The sequence below is a fragment of the Triticum urartu genome, chromosome 2A, assembly GCF_056163025.1.
Source record: "Triticum urartu cultivar PI428250 chromosome 2A, HENAU_Tu73, whole genome shotgun sequence".
Taxonomy (NCBI): Eukaryota; Viridiplantae; Streptophyta; class Magnoliopsida; order Poales; family Poaceae; genus Triticum; species Triticum urartu.
The window spans coordinates 356,067,130-356,082,300 of record NC_141874.1 but is presented as its reverse complement, the minus strand read 5'-3'; the positions used below and the strand labels follow the sequence as shown (position 1 = coordinate 356,082,300).

Here is a 15,171-nt window from a genome sequence, read left to right as displayed (position 1 = left end):
CATGATTGTCGTCTTCCTGCTTCTTGTCGCGGCCCCGAGCGGGCCTCTCTTGCTGGTTGTCCATGCCGCAGCGGCCTCCTTGGCTGCCACGCTTCTTGCCGAATCCTTCGGCACCATCCCGACCCTTCTCCTTGTCCCGCCTCTCATATTCGGCTTTTTGCTTTTCATCAAGCAGCTCAACTTGTCGGCAGTTCTGGAGGTCGTGGCCCTTGGTGCGGTGGATCTTGCAGTAATGCTTGTCGGAGCCCCCTGGCTTGTCGGCAGCCGCCAAGGCCCGGCAAGCGGTGCACCCGACAATCTGCTTGCTGGGGTCATCTGCCTTGGCCTTCTTGGTGGCGCCGGTGTTGTCGGATCCCTCGACGGAAAGCACGGCCTTGCCCTTGCATTTCCTGTTGCGAGGCCAACCCTTCTTCAACGGGGCGGTGGTGTCTTCATCGGTAGAGTCGGTTTCTGTACCGGCGTCTTCACCGGGGTACTTCCTTCCCTCTTCAGCTCGGGCGCATCTATCAGCCAGAACGTAAAGTTTGGCCACATCCTTGACCTTGTTCATTGCCAGCTCTTCACGCATCTTGCGGTTACTCACATTCTGATGGAATGCGCTGATCACGGCGGCAGGATGAACACCCGGGATGTTGTATTGCACTCGGCTGAACCTCTATATGTACTTGCGCATGTTTTCGTCTTCCTTCTGGGGAATGATATGCCAATCACTCGCCTGGCCATGAGCTTGGTGGCCTCTAGTGAAGGCCCCAACAAACTCATGACACAGATCTGACCAAGAAGAAATGGAATCCGCCGGCAAGTGCATCAACCAAGACAGGACATTGGGTTTCTGGGCCAACGTGAAGTAGTTGGCAAGCACCTTGTCGTCACGAGCTCCAGCGGCTTGCATCGCGATGGTGTAGATGCTGAGAAACTCTGACGGATGGGTCTTGCCATCGTACTTCTCACCGATGTCGGGCTTGACCATGCGGAGGGACGACCACTGGAACTGCCACAACTCATGGGTAAAGGCTGGGCAACCCACCTCGTATGGTAGGCCGTCGGAGCCTCCGGTATTAGGTGGTCCATAGCGGGCCCCGCCCGCCTATCTGACTGGTGGCGCGTATCGCGCCGACGCTCGATGGTAGTACGAGCGTCTTCATAGGCTCGCTCCCGAAGGACCTGGCATTGGTCGGGGTGGGTCCGTGGGTCGGACGACGCTATGGAAATGTTATCACAAGCGTCATCATGACGGACCGACATCCATGGTGGCTCGTGTGGAGGAGAGTGCACCGTGGCCGCGGCGCCTCCGGCCCCTCCGCCGGCCTGAGGGCGCCGTCGACTCTGGCCCGTCTTTGTTGGCGACGCCAACGAGGCCCGGATAGTGGCTCTCCACTCGTCGAGCTTCTTCGTAGCAGGAGGGAAGTCGAGGAGCAGCTGCGCGCGTGCCAAAGCTTCTGCTAGCGTGGGTGGAGGAGAAAGCTACGTGGACCGTGGCGCGCTTCGACTTCTAACCATGTTAGAAGGAGCTTTGTCACGGCCCGATGGCTGTGTTCCATTTTCGCCAGCAGTTCGGTGGGCATGCTGACCTCCTTCGTCCCGCAAATGACGCACATGACTCTCCCCATAGCGGTGCCCAGGGTCACCAGCGTGGTGGCGCTGCTCGTCGCGCACAACCTGGGAAGAGCTCGCTGTGGGCGCCAGAGTGGGCGTCTTGCAGGTCACCGCGCCGCCCGTGGGTGGTACGACGACGCCCCGAGAGGGTCCCTCAACACCTGCGGGGGGGCCCAACTCCGTCTCTGGATTTCACGGCGTGCGGCCTATCGCCTTGCGCACGAACGACGCCGCTCTCCGGGCTCTGACTGCCAGAGCAATGTTGGTGCTCGCGGGTCGCGCCTCGGGTTCTATCCGCGACTGGCCTGCTACTTTCCCACTCTGGTACGGGCTATCCGGCTCCCGGTGAACCGACCGTCGTGGCCGCCTTCTTCTTGGTAGCCATGACGATCAAAAACTGCTAGGTTGACTGCCAGACCAGATTTTCACAACTGCGCCTCCTACCCGGCGCGCCAGAGATGTCGATGGAAACGACACCTATGGGGTCACTAGGATCCCTTCTATGGTTGGTGGGCGCGAGGTTGTGCGAAGAGCGGGTCTGACAGGAAGCACACGGATCGTTTACCTAGGTTCGGGCCGCGAAGGAGCGTAATACCCTAGTCCTGCTTTGGTGGATGTATTTCAGTGTTCTTATGTTCTTGAGCTAGCTATGGGGTGCAACTTGCCCAAAAGAGCCGAATCCCTCTCCTGGTCACCTCGGGCCTCCTTTTATAGGAAAAAAGGGGTTGCCACAGTGGCACACGGGAGGTGGAAAAGTCTACAGTTGACAAGCCTATCCTCTGGGACCGTTGGACAAACGCATTTAATGCACTGTCGACGCGCGCTCCTTGCTTTATCGAGGACGCCAGAGAAGCACGTCCCAGCTGTCGCCGCCTCGCCTGGCCTCGACATGCGTCCGAGCTGATGAGGCATCGTGGCGCCACGTTGGCTGGCTGGTGGGTTGGCGCGGTGGTGGAGCCTTCATTAAGGGTCGCATGCCGCCACGCATGTGCTTGTTGAGTCAGTGTAGAGGCCGCTCGTCGCCACGCAGGTTCCTGCCCAGCTGGTTGAGGTAGCAGCTGCTTGGGGCCAGTGGTGGAGTCTTAGCTGGCGCGGGCCTGGCAGTGACCCTGCTGATGCCCTCGGCAAGGGTCTTGCCGGGGGCCCGACAAGGGTGCTGCTGTGGCGTTGTAACTGTCCTCGGCAAGGGTCTTGTCGGGGGTCTTATGGATTTCCTCGGCTAGGATCCCGCCGCGGGTCGTCGTCTTCTGGTCTTCATCTGATCTCACATGTTTATGATCTAGACAAAGATTTGCATGCCACCATAGAGGCGCCTCCCGAGCCTTGGTTCCAATGTAGTTGGTTGGGTTGGAGCCTATGGGCTCAAAGGTGGTTCACTTCGCTGGCATCGGGCAAGTTGCCCCGACAAGGCTCTTGCCGGGGCTGCGGAGGCTGCCTCACCCTCTTGCTCTCCTGCGCTTTTGGTCTTGGCGTTGCCTTGGTTGGCTCGTGTTTCGGCTTCTCTCCGGCTTCCCTCCTCTGCCATACTAAGTTTTGCCGTGGCGCGCGGCTCTGACTGCCCGTGCACAAGTAAAGGGATCAAAAGAAGAGCCCCTACTTTTGTACACGGACAACTACACTTATTCCTGGATATTTGATGCAGTCGATACGTCGCCATATTCTCGTATGGAACGGTGATCCAAAAGGATTCCGTCGAAGAGTATGAGCTTCTGGAAAAGCAAGGAGGCAAGAGCCATTAGACCATTAGACCATTTCATCTCCTGGTTCAAAAAAGGGTAATTTCCATTAGACCATTTCATTTCTTTGGCTAATTTGCGACTAATGCAACAACCTTTCGTATTAAACTTATAGGCTAATTCATATATTATGGATGCCGAATTGAGACAAGTAGCTAATGGTTTTGACTATAAGGTCCATTCATTTGACAAATACGACATCAACGGGTATCGCTTTCGTACCTATGGCAAAGCGCTATCTATGGGCGACCGAAAGTCTACAAATTGTTGTGTCTCTACTATCGGCGAAGGAGATATCGAGTATTATGGAAGAGTTGAAGCAATTTATGAACTTCAATTCTATGGTGAAAACCCACCAAACGTCGTAGTCTTCAGATGTTATTGGTTCCAGTCGAGGGAGACTAGAAGGACTCATGAACATATAGGGCTAGTCGTAATCAAACAAAGCACGCATTTGGATGTTCCTGATGTCTATATTACGGCTCAACAAGCAACCCAAGTTTTCTATCTACCATGGGCCTGTCAAAGTGATACAATTCTCAGTGGTTGGGATGTCGTTTATGAAGTGCCGCCACATGTTAGACCACCTCCCCCAATGAAGAGGATTATGAACCTCACATTAACCAAGACACATATGACAAAGGAGAATTCTTCCAAGAAACACATCTTTCCAAAAAACGTTTCAAGAACCTCTCTACTCCACCCCAGAACTTTGAAGTAGACAACAATAGTGAATCCGATTTCACCCCTGAGCTGGAACAAGAAGAAGTTACTGCTGTAGATGACCTGTCAATGCTTGAACGATTACGTAAAGGAGGCTGTCCACATGTTGATGCATTTATTGATGATGATGATGATGATGAGCACGTCACTGATAGTGATGATGATGATGCATTTAATGATCCTGAAGCATATATAGACGATTCAGAGTAATATTAGTAATGTGAGGTATTCAATTTTTTATTATGTTCATGATGATGATACACTTAAATTATATACATATTATTCATGTCAGGTATTCAGATTTTTTACGTTGTACTAATTTCATCATTCCAGGTGTTGACAGGATGGTGGGCAACGGTCCAGAGCGCCCCGAGCATCCTGCAAGCGCTACTGGGAGGGGTGGTTCCATTATTCCAGCCCAGCCCCTCCGGAGAGCGCTGCTAGACAGTATGCAGACAGTTGCGGTGGGTGTCGGTGTCAAAACCGGCGGATCTCAGGTAGGGGGTCCCAAACTGTGCATCTAAGGTCGATGGTAACAGGAGGCAGGGGACGCGATGTTTTACCTAGGTTCGGGCCCTCTCTATGGCGGTAATACCCTACGTCCTGCTTGATTGATCTTGATGAATATGGGTATTGTAAGAGTTGATCTAGAGTTGATCGTAATGGCTAAACCCTAGAGGCCTAGCTTGTATGGCTATGGTAATGTCTGCCCTCCGAACTAAGTCCTCCGGTTTAAATAGACACCGGGAGGATCTAGGGTTACACAAGGTCGGTTACAAAGAAAGGAATCTACATATTTGGTCGCCAAGCTTGCCTTCCATGCCAAGGAGAGTCCCATCCGGACATGGGTGCAGCCTTCGGTCTTCGTATCTTCACAGCCCATCAGTCCGGCCCATGGCTAACAGGCCGGACGCCCGAGGACCCCTTAGTCCAGGACTCCCTCAGTAGCCCTTGACCCTGGCTTCAATGACAATGTATCCGGCACGTAGATCTATCTTCGGCATTGCAAGGCGGGTTCCTTCCTCCGAACTCCAAGATAGTCTTCGGATGTATTTGAACGTGTCTGGACCTGTAACACAACACCACACACAACTGCGGAGAGAATATAATTTTCCACGGGTCCAATCTGATGACAACTTTTATAACGTGATGTCACACTCGCCCGGTTTTTCGAATTGTTTCCTGTCCCGCCGTAACACGTCTCGAGGTGCGGTTGCTATTGGCACGCTCTGTCGAAACAGAGATTGTGTCCCCTTATTTCGGGATTCTCATTAACACGAGCGTGGGTAACCCAACCGTTCTGTTGGAAAGATCCCTTAGGAATAGGCAGGCTTTCAGGCTCAAGAGGAGGCATTTAATTCCTGCTGCCTTTATAAAGGAACCAAAGGTCGTCCTTTTTGACGCCAAACTTCTCCTCAGCCTCTCCAACCTCGAGTTCTAGCACCCAAGGTTTCGACTTCATTGCTCTGAGCTTCCCCATTATGTCCGGACCCAGCCCTCAAGGCCGATGGGTGGCTTCCTCTGTTACAGAGGAGGACATTGTGAAGCTTCGAGCGGCCAGATACCTGACCGCAGCAATCCACCACGGGCTTCCTGCTCAAGGGAAGGTTATCCCAACCCCCAAATCTAGCGAGAGGGTCGTATTCATCTCACAGTTCCTTCGAGGGCTAGGGTTCACTCTTGATCCCTTCATCCGGGGGCTAATGTTCTATTATGGACTAGATTTTCACGATCTAGCCCAGAGTCTTTCCTCCATGTCTCGGCGTTCATCATTACGTGTGAGGCCTTCCTACGAATGCCCCCACACTTCGGCTTATGGCTCAAGACCTTCAGTGTGAAACCAAAGGTAGTCGACGGGGAACAGGTGGAGTACGGCGGGGCTGTAGTCAGCCAGCTAACCAACACTCCTTGGACAAAAGGCTCTTTTACCAAAACTTTCAATCAATGGTAGCGAGAGTGGTTTTATGTTACGGAGCCCCACAATACCAAGTGGGTAGTTGCACCCATGTTTCGCCCTGGCCCACCGTTACAGCTTGCATCATGGGCCAACAAGGGGCTGGATTGGGGATCAGTTGATGAAGTGCGGACTCTACAAAGCCGCATCCGAACCCTCCTCGAGAGGGACATCGATCTTGGCAGCGTGATTCAAGTAATGCTGATTCACCGAATCCTACCATGCCAACGTAGCCTCTCGAGTTCAATCCAGAAGGACCACGAACCCTCCAACACTTCTTCGGCATTACGCACAAAGGGGCGTGGAAGTTGTTTTTCAGAAAACGAAAACATTGGCCGGACACTACTGAGGACACAAGCCTCGACTATAACCGTCCGGATACCCTGGTAAGCACTTGACTTCTGGACACCTTTTTTTAAGTATGTTGTAATACATTACTGAGCAAACTATCTCCTTCCAGGGCTGGATAAAGAAAGCGGAGCTGATTAGGTGTCTGGTCCCCCTTCCCGAAGGTTCAGTGGATCCTCTATTTACAAGGATGCTAGCCCCAGCACCGTACCAGATGCCTGTGAAGGAGGGCAAGGAAGAGAGGACCAAAGATGGCCTCCATCCCGAAGGTGTGCCGGACAAGATTCCATCGTCCAAAGAAAAAAATGACGGGGAAGTCAACGTCTCTTCCCCCATGGGAAGAAAAGGGCCGCCTCCAAAGGTTGGGAGGAAACGGCTCCTAAGCGAGGCAAGATGCCTTCGTCGGGTGGCTCGGGCTTGGAGGACGACGTCATCGTGCAGTCCCATGATGAGGACAAGCCTCGGGCCAAATCGTAAGTGAACAAGGTTGTTTTAAACACGTCTCGCCCCTTTCTTGTAACGTCTAGAATATATGTTCTTTTTGCAGTTCGGCACGCAGTCTTCTTCAACAATCCTCTTCCTCGGGGGATCTTCTCCCGGAGATGATGGAAAGCGAAAAGCCTCCACCAATCTCCTCGCCTAACAGGGCGGACGACTTCGAGGTGTCGTCGTGGAGGGTCTCTCCCGATCAACAAGTGGTGCGGGGGGATGATGAAGACACAACCCGAAGGTGATACTTCAGTGGCCCAGGGTCCGGGGACCAACAATAAAGGCCCCAAACATTCTGGTCTACATCCAGATACGAATAAACGGATCCCTTCAAAGGGAGGCCGTACTCCTACAGCAGCCTCCGAAGACCCAGAGGCGCCGGATATATTGACGAACATGCGGCGACATGCGTCTGTCTCAGAGGAACATCGTACCTTGATGGGCATGGTGGTCGAAAAGGTCCTGGCCGCGAAAAGCGGATTGAATGAGGCCTTCATGGGCCTGCTAAGAGGTTTCGAGGTTTGTATCGTAATATGTTCGATTGTGTTTTATTCAAGAATACACCTGTGCATAGATAGTAGCCCCTAAGACTCTAATTGGCTTCCCGAGGGAGGCGATCAGAGGATCAAAAGATATGCCTAGGAAGTAATATGATTAATTGAAACATAGGTTGTGACCTCCCCGGAAACTGTCCAGACTATATAGATTGTGGATTTGCAACACAAGATTGATGAGGCAGATACTGATATCGCACTTATCAATAGGCATCTTAACGAGTCTCAACGTACGTGTTTGGAGAAATCCTTACATATACGTGTTTGTAATATAAGCATGACGCTTGAAAGTTGCATACTAGAATATGCATGGCTGCATATGGTGCCGCCACCATTGAGATTCTTCGGGCGGAGCTGGCCGGGGCCAAGGAGCTGGCCCAGTTTAGTAATGCGGCTACCGAAAAGGCATTGGCCGAGTTAAAGGCCGAACAAGCTGCTCGGCACCAAGATGAGGAGAAAATATCCTCGATGGCGCTCGAACTGAAAAATGCTACCAGCCACTGTGAATTCCTAGAGAAGGATAATAAAGCAAAAGCGGCTGAGCTTGACAAGGCCTTGCTAGAGGCGAAAGAAGCGCGGTCCGAATATAGAGCGGCCTATGAGGAGATCCGGCAAGCTAGGGAGATTGCGGCTGGTAAGCCATTTTTATTACAGACTATGTTCGGCGATCCGAATTATGCTCAGCTTAACCAAGTGTGGAGTTCTCCAGACGTGTTTTTGGACCTGCCGAAGAGTTCATCCGATCTGGCGCAGTTTTACCAAGCGCAAGCGGGATATGCAACGGAGAAGCTTTTCTGGTCACAGTTCGGCGCATCAAAACACCCTCTGCTGCTGAATGAACAGATGTCCCAATGGGCCGAGCTTCACAGGATGTCCGGCGCTGCCATGAAGAACGTCATACTTCAGCTGTGGCCGACTGAGCCGATTCCAAATAGCTATTTTGGCTTGGTGCGACGGCTTGCTGATGCGGTGCCACGTATCGACGTCGTGAAGCGGTTGGCGTGCATTGAAGGAGCACGGATGGCCTTTGCCCGAGTCAAGACATACTGGGGGAAGATGAAGGCCATCGATGTTGCAGCGCAGGGTCCACCCAAGGGCAAGGACCATCACACACCAGAGCATTACTTTGAGAACGTCTTAGAGGCTGCCCACTTGATAGAGGGTCAATGTTCGAAAGGCATAATATTCGAGTGAACTCTTTAGGAATTGTAAAAGACAATTGTTATAATCAGCCTATATTTTGATTTTGCCTAAAGGATTTTGTTCTTCCTGTGTGGCCGTTTGTATATGAACTGAAAGTTTTCTAGTCGTCGGCTCCAGCCCCCTAGTCGGAAGTACGGGGTATTTGAAAAAGCATCTGATCACTCTTGACCCAACATCTTGGTCCATGAAGGAGGTGTCAATGCGGCGAACTAGGCAACTAGACTATAGGGCATTAACACTTTCACTTAGCCATAGGAGTTTTATGGTGGGTCTACGACATAGCCCTGGTATGTATGCAGCTTATTCATACGATGCGTTTACATATTTGACCGGAAAGAGGTCCTTCGTGTGACACGGAGGGAATCGCGAAAGATTCTGATAAGTCATCGAGTGGTTGACCAGCTCCCGCCGCATCATGATAGTCAGTTTTCGGCTTTCTCTACTGAGGTGCTTAACCAGGTGAATCGGAAGCACAATCGCAGTAGTTCTCTCTTTAATACACTAGCCGATAGAGCGGAACGTAGGATAGCAAGCACATGAGCCGGGTAAGCCAACTATTGACCCAAGACATGATTCGGAGCTGATGCGTATAAGGCCAAACTCGCGACGCCGAAGTACGCTATAGAGCTATTCGGACTTTGTCGGCAACTCATTTGTTCCCATACCGAGCCCTGGCAAGTTATGCCGAGGTGTATGTTTGAGACAACCATAGGGGCAAAACTCGGTTCTTTTAGAAAAGAATGGATTATTTTTACTAGGATCTGAGTGATGTGCCAATCATGTATATAGATAACAAAGCCGCAACCCCGGCTATTTGATATGCCAGGGGTCGGAGGCGGAGGAGAAAGGCACTTTACAGGCTTGAAATAGAGAGTGAAGTCTACAAAAAGTTATTTTGGACCTCCTATCGCACGTCTGCACCGCCTATCCTCAGTGAAGGGACTCCTTGATGGAAATAGCCCTTAGGTGAGTGTATGAACCCGAACTCCGATAGAGTCCGAGGCCAGCCATTGAGCCCCCTGTGGAGGGAAACAAGAAAAAAGAAGAAAGAAAAAAAGTTAGAAAAAAGAGAAGGTTATGGGAGTACTTTCAAGTCCGTCAGTATTGTGCTTTCGCCGGTGCCCAGGGTATTTCAAGTGTGTAGTTATGCATGCACGGTACAGATTGTCCGGGTATATGCGGCGGACAGCGGAAGACGAACTGCTAGTCCTGTATGGGATTTGAACGGTCATGTTGAATGGAGACCGGTGCCTTAATGGCCGACGAGGTATGCGGAGTAATGCCTCCGTTGTGTAGTTCGGTTGAGATAGCTGTAGTGTGATCCTCTGCACGAAGAGAGCGCTCCATGCGTTCCCCTATAGGGGACTGTGTCATGTGTACCATGTTCACTATCTTTACTTCGGGGGGAAACTGCTTCTGACCCCTGGTGTTTGGTTGGCGAGGTTCGTCGTCGTCGTCGGGCGGCTTCTTCCCCTTGTATTTGGCATTTAACTTGCCGGCCTGTTTGAAGACCCAACAGCTTCTGTTGGTGGGGTTAGATGGTTTATTGGGGTGGCCATGAATCTGGCAGGGCCTATCCAATATCTTATCCAAATTGGATAGTCCGTCTATGTTTGCCTTGAATGGCTTCTTCCGTTGACCGGGTTTGCGGCCGCTGAATCCGGCATTGACAGTTGTGTCATGCGCTCCCCCATTACTATTGCCACGTTTGTGCTTATTGAGTCGTGGTTTCCCGTTGCCGTCTCGAAATTCGGAAGTGTCCGGGTCGCTGGCGCTATTGCTTCTACGAGCGAGCCAGCTGTCTTCTCCCGCGCAAAAGCGGGTCATCAGAGTGGTAAGGGCTGACATGGATTTTGGTTTTTCCTGACCAAGGTGGCAGGCGAGCCACTCGTCCCAGACACTGTGTTTAAAGGCCGCAAGGGCTTCCGCGTCCGAACAGTCTATGATTTGGTTCTTTTTAACTAAGAACCTAGTCCAGAGCTTCCTGGCTGACTCTCCGGGCTACTGGACGATGTGACTTAAGTCATCGACGTCTGGTGGCCGGATGTATGTACCTTGGAAGTTGTCACGGAAGGCGTCTTCCAGATCTTCCCAGCTGCCGATAGAGTTTTCAGGTAGACTGTTTAACTAGTACCTTGCTGGTCCTTTGAGTTTTAGTGGGAGGTATTTGATGGCATGAAGGTCGTCTCCTCGAGCGATATGAATACGGAGAAGAAAATCCATGATCCATACCGCGGGATCAGTTGTTCCATCATATGATTCGACATTCACTGGTTTAAACCCTACTGGGAATTCATGCTCCATTACTTTGTCAGTGAAGCAGAGTGGGTGTGCGGTGCCTCTATATTGGGCCACGTAGTGACGTAGCTTGGATGGAGTTCATCTGTGGTTTTCGGCCCGGGCGTGACTAGACTTGTCCTCTCCGAATAGGTAGCCGACGTTGCATGTCGAGGCACGTACTCGCGATCCGTAGATCGATCTGGTATGTCCTGCTCTACTATCCAGGTCCGGCCGAGGGTCGTATGTATGACTCTGAGCTGTTCTATCTCTATTTTTTCTTTGGGGTGAGGCGGGCTGCTGTTTGGCTTGAGCTGCCGCTTTATCCCGACTGCATGGTGGTCGGTTAGCCGCATTGTCCTGACCACGTGGTACAGGCTCCGGCGCTTCCGTATCGAACTGAGGTAGCAATCTGCGCTGTGGGTAACCCTTGGTTGTGCGCCTAGGGCCGTATTCTTCGGCCACTAGGATATCTGTCCATCTATCGTTGAGCAGGTCTTGGTCAGCTTGAAGTTGTTGCTGTTTCTTTTTCAGGCTCCTTGTAGTGGCTAATAGCCGACGTTTAAAGTGCTCCTACTCGAGAGGTTCATCAGGCATGATGAAATCCTTGTCGCCGAGGCTTTCCTCATCCTCTGAGAGCGGAAGATAATTACTGTCCTCCGAGTCTTCGTGTATGGCCTGTTCATGCGGGCTATCGTGCACGTCTTCCAGTTCATCCTGTTCGGATGTTGCCCCAATAGGGGCTTCATTTTCTTCGGCATCGTCCGGGGTGTTGTTGTTTTTACTGTACATAGTAGGGAAAAACCCCACTGCAATTTCTATATTATAATATAAAAGAAAAGGTCCAACAGTACAAAGTCTTGAGGTAAGCCCAAAAAAAGAAGATTTATCTACAAAAACAAAAAATTACAGAACAAGGTTGTCAAGCCAAGTGCAGAAGGCCCTGGGTGTTGTTTTCTCTGGTGCCGGTATTACCGTCTTTTGCACGACGTGACTTAGAGCGGCGCCGATGACACCGGCATCTGGGCTGTGTCTTAGGAGGTTCATCCTCAACTGGATCTTCTTTCTCATCGTCGTTAGTTTCTTTAGGTGTATCCACCGTGTATACGTCGTACGAAGAAGTGACTGTCCCACGTCCGGTGAGTGGCGGGTTTCAGCCCTGCTCTTCTTCGGCATCGTCGTCTATACCGTCGAAGTCTTCGGAGCCGTAATCGAGCATGTCGGTTAAGTCCTCGACAGTGGCTATCGAGTGGGTGACGGGTGGGAAGCAAGATTCTCCATCATCGGTCCCTACTTCGAACCGAACATATTTCGACTGTGAGTCCCCCGCCAAGGACATGTTTTTCAATGAGTTTAGCATATCGCCCAAAGGCGAGTGCTGGAAGATGTCTGCGGCGCTGAATTCAAAGATCGATAAACGATCAAGTTCGGCGTCTGCGGGCTCACATGGTTTGGAACTTACGGACGGAGATGGGTCCGGAGTTCCGGTGGCACAGGTATCGTGTGAGATCAAGTCTATGTGCGGCTCCAACACTGGGGAATCTGTGGCCTCTGTGGCGGGGTTGAGCTTCTTGTCCTTGGATGGCGCAGTCTGCTCTAGATCTAAGGCCAGAGCGGTTATGGGAGCTGTCTCCTGGTTCAGTCCGATGACAGATTTAGGTCATGTCCCTTGGGGTGGCCAGGAGTGGTAGCCGCGGTCTCAAATCTGGCGAAGATCAAGTCTCCACGGATGTCCGCAACGTAGTTCAAGATCCCAAATCTGACCTGATGGCCAGGGGCGCAGCTTTCGATCTGCTCCAGATGGCCAAACGAATTGGCCCGCAGTGCGATGCCACGGAACACAAAGATTTGTCCGGGGAGGAAAGTTTCTCCTTGGATAGCGTCATTATTGATGATTGAAGGGGCCATCAAACCTTTTGGCGACAACATAGCGGAACTCTCAATGAAAGCACCAATGTCGGTGTTAAAACCGGCGGATCTCGGGTAGGGGGTCCCGAACTGTGCGTCTATGGTCGATGAATATGAGTATACCCTACGTCCTGCTTGATTGATCTTGATGAATATGAGTATTACAAGAGTTGATCTATCACGAGATCGTAATTGCTAAACCCTAGAGGCCTAGCTTGTATGGCTATGGTAATGTCTGCCCTTCGGACTAAGTCCTCTAGTGTATATAGACAGCGGGAGGATCTAGGGTTATAGAAGGTCGGTTATAAAGAAAGGAATCTACATATTTGGTTGCCAAGCTTGCCTTCCACGCCAAGGAGAGTCCCATCCGGACATGGGTGCAGTCTTCGGTCTTCGTATCTTCACAGCCCATTTGTCCGGCCCATGGCTAACAGGCCAGACGCCCGAGGACCCCTTAGTCTAGGACTCCCTCAGCGGGCGCTTCTTCTTCGGCTGGGAGCGGTCAGGGGTGGATGAAGAAGGCTGCTAGAGGTGGATGTGGCAGCGGGAGAGGTAGGAAGGCTGCTACGCCTTCCTCGCCGCCACCCTCAGATGATTCACCCGACCACAGGACTGCTCCATCTGACGTGGACCCATCTCGGACTCCGGTCCATGAGCCTTTGGTCGCCGATCCTTCGCCCCACCAGACTCGGGTTGTCGATCCTTCACCCCACCATACTCGTGTCGCTGATCCTTCGCCCCACGTGAGTCCGGTCCCAGAGACTTCGTCCCAGAAGACTTCGGTCCCGGAGTCTTTGTCCAAGAAGACTCCAATCCCGGAGTCTTCTTCCCACGAGACTCCGGAGGCTAGTGGCCCTACTGATGGTAGCGAGGAAACCTTTTCTGATGATAGCTACAGCGACGACGAGCTAGTTGAGAAGGGCAAGAAGGTCTACAAGCATGGCTGTACAAAGCTCCAGCCCGTGCCGACGATCCCCGACCAGAGGTGGTTGATTGCGCCTAATGGGTTGAATAAAGTGCATTTACTATTTTTTAACCTTTTGCCTTCATGTTCCTTCAAATTAATATCTAATGCGTTGGCCTTGTTATACTGCAGGGGCTGGGTACACCCCCGTGGTATCCGCAGGCCCAACCAGGTCCTTGGTGTGCTTTGCCGACAACACTTCCCTGGGTGGGTCACGTTGCCCGGTGAGGGTCAGGTTCCACAGCTAGCACTGAGCTGGGAGCCGTACTCGGTTTGCCCGGCCCCGCCGGAGGAGATGGTCGCCGGTGTCTTGTTCGAGATGGTGGCCGACATTGTGTTCCGTCGGTTTTGGGTAATTTTTCCTTTATAGAATTAAAGATCAACACTACCTAGTAATTGTACTAATTAGTATTGTCTTTTTTGATTGCAAACATTCTATAGGGTTTCAGAGGGAGAGCAAGATGCCACGTCTATGGTTGTCGAAACCAAGTGCAAGTGCCTACTTCAGAACTTACGGCACGAGGCTCGGGTGCAGGCCGTTCGAGACTACTACGCCTCGAAGGGCATTAGGAGGGCCAAGTCGAAGTGTTGCGACAAGTTTCTGAGTAAAGAGAAGTACATGCAGGTAATTACCTATTCCTAAGGCCTTGAACTTAGTTTTCTTGATTTGATTCATGGGCGTAGCGCTGAAATTTCTCTTGACTAACTTAGGTGCCCCAGAGATGGTGTGTGGATAAGATGGACTGTTGGGAGGCGTTGGTGGATGCGTGGTGCTCTCCCCAATGGCTAGTCGAACACCATAGGGCCAAGGATAAGCTTGACCAAATGGAAGGTGTGCCACACCATCAAGGGAGCTCCAACCTGTTTGAGTACGGGGAGATATGGGTATGTGGTTTGCTACATGATTCATGCAATTTCATTCTTCATGCTAGCATTTATCCCTTCCAAAGTGACTTAATATGCTTAGTTAGTTAAAAAATAGCATAACTACCTTGGATAGTTCATTTATGATATAATTAGCTCTAAAATGACATAATAACCTTAGATAGCACTATAAAATAACTAAATATGCTTTAGTTAGCTAAGGATAGCTAAATAATGACCTAAACTAATCTTAGCTAGTTCATTTATGACATATTTAGCTCTAAAATAACATAATAACCTTAGATAGCGCTATAAAATGAGTTAATATGCTTTAATTAGATAAAAAATTGAATAACTACCTTTGATAGCTCAATAACGACCTAAACTAATCTTAGCTAGTTCATTCATGACATAATTAACTCTAAAATGACATACTAATGTTAGATTGCTCTATAGAATGCCTAAATATGCTTTTGTTAGCTAAAAACGGCATAACTACCTTGGATAGGTCAATAATGACATAATTAGCATACTTCCGTCAAAATGGCATAATAA

The 15,171-nt window shown here is 50.9% G+C and overlaps 1 pseudogene; it reads left to right on the top strand.

Moving 5' to 3' along the window:
• The first annotated feature begins 1,587 nt into the window (after positions 1-1,587).
• Positions 1,588-14,727, top strand: LOC147985096 (uncharacterized; annotated as a pseudogene).
• The last annotated feature ends 444 nt before the right edge of the window (positions 14,728-15,171 follow it).